Genomic DNA, 6,677 nt, shown 5'->3' with positions numbered 1-6,677 from the left:
CAGGCAAGCCTCCCGATGCTGTCTCTGGGGAAGAAAGCACTGGGGAGGGTCATGATGGTGTGCAGATGAGCTGTGTGCCTAATGCTGATGCTCTTCCAGTGCCCAGTTTTGGGCAGAAGGGAGACCAGTCTACGCCTGCTTTGAGGCCCACACGATGCTGAACTGTAACGTGAGAATGTAGAGGGCTTACATGCATCCCTGTCTGGACTGACTGACTGGAAAAGCACACCTGCTGGGGAGGCACACCACGTATTTCTCACTAATTTAGTAGCCCTCCACGTGTAGCACGTTGTCCAGCCATGCACAGTGCCAAAGCATGGCAGGCAGTGGGCTGAGAGGTGCTTCCTGCTGTTAGGAAAAGGAGCCAGCTTGGTACTGCAGGAGAAGGTTGGAGTCTCTGTGTTAAGGCTACATCTGTTCAAAGTTTTGTCATAAACTTAAGAATGCTGAGAGTTTGCCCCTATTCCAAATAAAGCATTTATTGGGGGTTAAATTACTGTGCTTTATCTTCATGGGAGCTGATAGAAACAAAATGACACCAGGAGTTAATGTTCCATTCTGTATTACTACTGCAAAGAGTAACAGGGAGTTCTTCAGATGAGATGAATAGACACAGCTTAACCTCTAGGTGTCTGTTATTGCAGCCCATTTAAAGCACTTTGAGTTGGAAGAGACTTTGCTGAAGCTAAAGGCAAATGCCAGTGTAGGAAGATGATCCCAGTGTTTGGCACCAGTCAGAGCCTGGAGAATTTCCAATGTGTGTGTTGGCATTTATAGCATGTAAGGAGAGTGTCTTTTCTCCCCAAGAGTAAAAGACAAAGCGAGTTTAGACAATTCTGGTCAGTTTTTCCTCTTCAAAGGAAAAATTAATTTTCTTGTTTCTCATTGTAGTGCAATTGCAAGAAAATACTTTTTGCTTGAGTTGTAATAAGAGGTCTTGTGTTTCATAAGCCTAATACCCTTTGTAGCAAATGATGCTTCTGTGCATTAATTTTTCCCCCTGTGCAGTAGCCAATGGTGCAAGTCTGTCTTTCCTCAGCACTTCAAACAGTTGTCTTCTGTAGAGTGGCCTGAGATCTTGCATCATTTCCTGTCATCTATCCAAAGCTATTTATAAGACGTCTGCTGATTCTGGCACATAAGCAAAACCCAGTTTTCATGAGAAAACAAATACTTTGGAAATGTAATCCCTCCCAGCAAGTGACTCAAAACTGCTGAGAAAACCTGAAGCAATCTTGAAAATTTTAATGAAAGCTAAGACATAAATGGTGTTGGGGAATATGGGGAATTGAATAGTCCCATATGTTTTTTGGGGAAATCTTTAGAAATGGATGGTGCAAGATGTACTGAGAAAAAGTTACAGAGTATTAAGGGGGAGGAGGTGTTTCCAAAATATATTTGTTAGTGAAATGAAAACTTTGGGTTTTGCTATCTGACAATACAACAAAAGTGACTCAAGGTAGTTTTTGCAATGCTGAGTATTCGCTGTATAATTTGATGATAGATGCCCTACAAAAAGTCCCTACTTTCTGATATTTCTTAGATTTTCAATCTCTTTAGCTTCAGGAGACTGACTGGGAGGGAGTCTGGCAGGGACAGTTGCAGTCACTACGTGAAGCAGTGTGTTTCCAGTCAACCTGCTGCTTTTGATAAATGCTATTTTGGGAATCCTGAAAAAGGGCGCTGGTCACAGCCAAAACGCACCCAGAGCAGCAGAACTCATATCTGCCTCCCACAGGCCTGCCCGGACCCTGCTGGCACCGCATGGCCCTTTATCTTTAGCCATCCAATGTGCTGCTTGCCTGTGAAACAGCCGCATCCCTGCGCTGGGGCATGCTGGGGACCGCTGTGTGTGGAGCAAATGGAATTGCAGGATGGCCTTTGCCTGAGCAGTCACAAAGGCATGGTTTGTCAAAGTGCCTCCCAGTGCAGTTTGTTTCATCCTTTTTTCACAGTACCCATGTATTTGTATTGAGCTATGCCCCCTGTAAATGTATTTCAAGAGGATTCTGGTGTGGATGAAAATGTTAGTGAATGTTAGTCCAATTTTTTCTTCCCTGTAAATGACAAACTCTGCAGCACCAGCTGTATTTACAATCACACCAGAGGCTTTATCTCTGTAATGCAATAGGAATCAAAATGCTACATGTAGGAAGATTTACAGTGCTATGAGAATGAACAAGAACAGTTCTGCATAGCAATATGTATATTCCTGCAATTAAATGCAATAGTTCTACAAAAACACAGAATTGTTCTATATAAATCCATCATCAGGCCTTCATAACTTGTGAGCTGACATATTTTCCAAAACCAAATGTATCTTTTGCTGAGAGCACCCAGTCCTGCTTCCAGGGCATCTCTCCACCTTGGAGTACTCAAGGTATTACAGGTATTTAAATAATATCTGCTGCCTTTCAGCTCTAGCAGCACTTCAGCTGATGCAGTAACCAGCACAGAGGCCTCAGACAATTGTGCTCTGGTGCCACTTCAGTTGGCAGATGTGTTCTCCTAACCACTTCACTTGATGTTTTGGAGGTGAGGATGAGAATGGTGCCTTGCTGAAGGTCTGAATGGGGAAGAACCACTGCACACTGAATTCTCTTGCACCTGCAGTGCTGGGACAAAAACATTTGGTGCTTCTTGTTTCCACTTCATCCCACACTTTGCCTTGCCCTCCTGTAGAATACTTTTCAGCTGTAGATTCATCCACTGACTGGATCTACAGCCTGACTCCAGCATACCTCCAATGTCCCATGCTGGGAACTTAGAAGCAACTTGGGTCACTTGGAACACCCGAGTGTGAAAATGTTGGTACTAGTCATCCTTTAAAAAATTAGACCTGACACACATACTGTCTTAATTGCCTACCTCAGTAAATTTCTCAATATGTTTGCTGTTCTGTGCAAGCTATCTCTGTGCAAGGTAAACTAATGAGGAAATAATGGAAGGCTGAGAATCTGGGAAAGCTCCAGCCTTACACACAGAGGGTTAATGCTTCCAGTGATGACCCAGCTACAAGGCAAGCTTTCTAAGCTTTCCTCTTCTCTCTTTACTGACATGGCTCTGCCAACTCCTGCTTTAGGCAGCCGCTGTGTCCCCTGTGCTCAGTGTTGTTTAAAACATAGAAAAAGTAGGCAATGGAATTGCCTGACTTAATAAAACTGTGTGATATTAAGCAGGGGGCCTGCATGCAGCCAGCTGTGTCCTAGATCACTGATCATCTACCAAGGGGGAAGAATGACTTGTTCTGTTTCAAGTGTTTAATGACTTTTTTGTCCTACAGAATTTCCAAAGTATGTCACATAACCCATTTATTTCTAGCCTCAAAGTTGAACATCTTCTGTGACTTTCTTCTTCCACCTCCATTTGCCCTTTGTACTTTGCTGCCTCTGGTTTGAATTGGTCTCTGTTAATGGTCTGTTCTTTTCCAGTCTGTCTATTGTTTCACACAGGAACGAAGATCTTAGGGTATGGGTTTGTCCTTTATTCCAAGTCCTCTGTCATAGTTTCTTTCCTGATCAGAATGTACATGGTACAAATCCTGCTCTAGCAAAGTCAGGCCCATCCAAGTGAGCCCAAATGAGGTGATAGCATGTTGTCTGTGCCCAGGCAGCTCTGCCGACCACCAAGCAGACTTTAACTAAAAAGGGATCTTGACACAGACATTTGTAGAAAGTTTTTAAGATGACAACTTCTGTGTGGTTATCTGATAATAATGCTGATAGGAATTATATTTTGGGATTTATTGGGAAAATTTTAAGGTCTGCCAATGCAGAGAGTGAGTGCTTGTTAGAAAAAAGTGTTTGTGTTAAAAAGAACAAATAAAAAACCCTGTGTCCATTATGGCAAGGTAGAGTCTGACATTTCCAGGAAATGAAGGTGCCCAGGAAATGAAGCCACCTGAGCTATTGGGTTGCCAGTGAAACTCAAATTTATCTGTGCTGTTTGTGCTGAACATCAGCACTATGAAACTAAGCTGGAAGAGCAAGTGATTTGTAAAGGCTTTGCTTAACACCTGCAGAGAACTAGGCTGATTGGAAGAGGCAGCAGTTAAAGGAGACACAAACTATTAAAAACTCTTCAGACCTGTGCCAGGAAAACTAAATTGTACTGCAGGGCTCAGAGCACAGATAAGCAGGAATAAGCCAAGGAGACAGCAGAAACTGGGTGTTTCTTGAACCTCTCCCCATCCCCTTTTAATAAGTATACTTTTTCTTTAAACTCATGCCTATTCACATGCAAATTCATCTTAGACTTTGGTAAGAAATATGGTCAGTCCTTAAAAATGTATCCTAGGACACATTTTGCTTCTTCTGGGAGGACGTGTAAGTCAAGCAGTGAAACTGAGACAAAAGCCTGGAGCTGCCAAGTTACCTTGGGCAACCTTTTCAAACCGTCTCCAAATCTTTCTTCCCTTGCCAATCATAATGGGTGTGGACACTTAAAAATACTTCGTTCCCTTTTATGCCACGAGTAACAATTCACACACAGGACTGGAATATTACACTGGAATTTACTGTTTGATCTTTTTGAACTTGGATATAATAAATGAATCATTGCTTCAGTTCTAATTATTTTTTAATTGCTGGTCTTTATGACCTTTGAAATCCAGTTCTTTTCTTGTTCTGCATTTCACTGACAGTTAATCTCTGCCAGTGTTTTAGAATGGGTTGGTATCGCCTAGCATATCATCTACGTGCTATGAAATTGCATTCTTGTGGGAAATGTGGAAAAAAATTGTCACAGTAATTTATAGCCTAATCAATAGGATATTAAAAATCTGAAAACAGATTAGCAATTTGATGGATTAAATAGTTATAAACTGCCATGTGACACACAATTAAATTCTGAGCAACTATCATGTGTATTGTAATACTATAAATAGTGAGGCTGAAGACAAGTAACATTCCTCCACTATGCTCTTCCTTGTTGCACGATTTTCCTCAAGACTGAAGGATCTCATTCACTAAATCCTACCACAAACTACACTCTTGGAATGGCAGAAAAGAATGTGGAGGGGAAAAAAGAGAATGCAGTTCATGACCCATGAATTAAGAGCCCAGAAACTGGTGGCACTTCTGGGCTATGGGAGATTAATGAGTAAGCATGTGCTACCCAAGTGAGGAAGCTTGCTGCTTACTGCAAATCTCCTCTGTGTTTGTTAAACTACTTTTCAAACAGTCTGGGCTGCTGCAGAGCAAACTCCATGGATGTGCAACTTCTCCACCTGACTGAATTGACACTGGGGATATTGGCAAATGGTCCCAATGGACATGGATTATGGGCTCTCCAGCTGCTGTTTCAAGGATGTAATATAATTTTTTTCTTACTTCAGCACTCTAGAATCTGAGGATCAGCTTGCTCTTTTGTTTCTCATAATGAAAATACTTCGTATGGATGGAGGGGTTCTTTAATTAACTAAATAGCTCTGGATTTAGACATACAACCACTGCTGCTCCTGCCTTTTTTTAAGCCCCAAATCTCTTTCTTTAATTCAAGTAAAAACTCCTCTGTGGCTTGGCTCTGGTTGCCGTCCTAACATCACCTCTTCCAAATATGCACTCCTGCAGTTTTTTTCTTTATGGAGTGTGTTTAAATGCAGGCATTCTGGAGCAGCAGTGCTCTAATCTTCCAGCTCTGTTTTGCTGGGTGGGCAGAAGGACTGCAGCTTTGTTTCTGACTTTTCTGTACTGTTGGCAGCACGGTGAGCTGCCTATCAGTTAACAAGCATTGTAATATAAAGTGTCAGTTTGGTTAGTGACTTCTGTGAGTGTGCTGTTAATACAGTGCTGTGCTACCAAATGCCCAGCTCACCTCTCCTGGTGGTGGGGTCAGTATCAGAGCTAGCAGTGCATCTGACTAATTGAAACAGAGAATGTTTGGCTGCATAACTGAAGAGAGTTTAAAAGTTACTTTTAAAACTTCAGAAAAGCTGAGTAGGGAGATCCTTGGATGTTGATATACGACTTGTTTATTAAAAAAAATAAAGTTACATGATCTAAAAGTGCAAGGGTCAATTGGATGCTTCTGTCCAAATGGCAGCAGAGTAACAGAGCCCTCTTGCATGTAACTTCTGTCCTAGTACTAGCTATAAATAACTTCTGTTTAACCAGCAAAAATGAATATTAAATGTTTTCTCACTTTTTGAGTCATCCTGCACTGAAAAGGTTTATGAGGGACTGCAGTAAGAAAACTGCACCCTGACTTGACAGTTGTACTGAAACTGGGTTAGTAGAAGCATAAGGCTCTTCTGATACCCAGAGGCTTGGTGTCCTCACGCTTCTCTCTCCCTATTAAGACTGCTGTATAAGTCTCAGAGGGAAAATGTAAAGTTTTTATTATTTTTCTTTATTTTGCTGTATTAGTTGTGGTTTTGGGGAAAAGCAGCCTCTTAGTGCCTCTTTTAAGGGAGATGCTATAGCAAGAGAGAAATCCTTTGTGGTCTCTGGAGGTGACAGCAACGGCAAAGATTTGTAGATGCTTGTGGGGAGAACACTTAGATCCGCCATGACATTACGGCCGCAGAACATCTGAGCCGAGGTGTCACCTTCGGAGAAAGGAACTGCCCCCGCTGCGCCCGCCTGTTGCCTCCCAACTGTTTTTGTTTCTCTGCCTTGAGGGACGTTCAGGGACGGGCCAGTTGAGCGGGGCGCACCCAGGCGCTTCCCCGCCCGCCG

The 6,677-nt window shown here is 42.5% G+C and overlaps 1 protein-coding gene across 1 annotated transcript in view; it reads left to right on the top strand.

Moving 5' to 3' along the window:
• MAPK6 (mitogen-activated protein kinase 6) overlaps positions 1-6,677 on the top strand; it is a 28,271-nt gene that overhangs the window by 7,306 nt on the left and 14,288 nt on the right. The gene's annotated exons all lie outside the window — the stretch shown is intronic.

The sequence above is a fragment of the Corvus brachyrhynchos genome, unplaced genomic scaffold (genome assembly GCF_000691975.1).
Source record: "Corvus brachyrhynchos isolate BGI_N302 unplaced genomic scaffold, ASM69197v1 scaffold97, whole genome shotgun sequence".
In the NCBI taxonomy this organism is placed as follows: domain Eukaryota; kingdom Metazoa; phylum Chordata; class Aves; order Passeriformes; family Corvidae; genus Corvus; species Corvus brachyrhynchos.
This window is presented reverse-complemented; position numbering and strand designations above follow the sequence as displayed.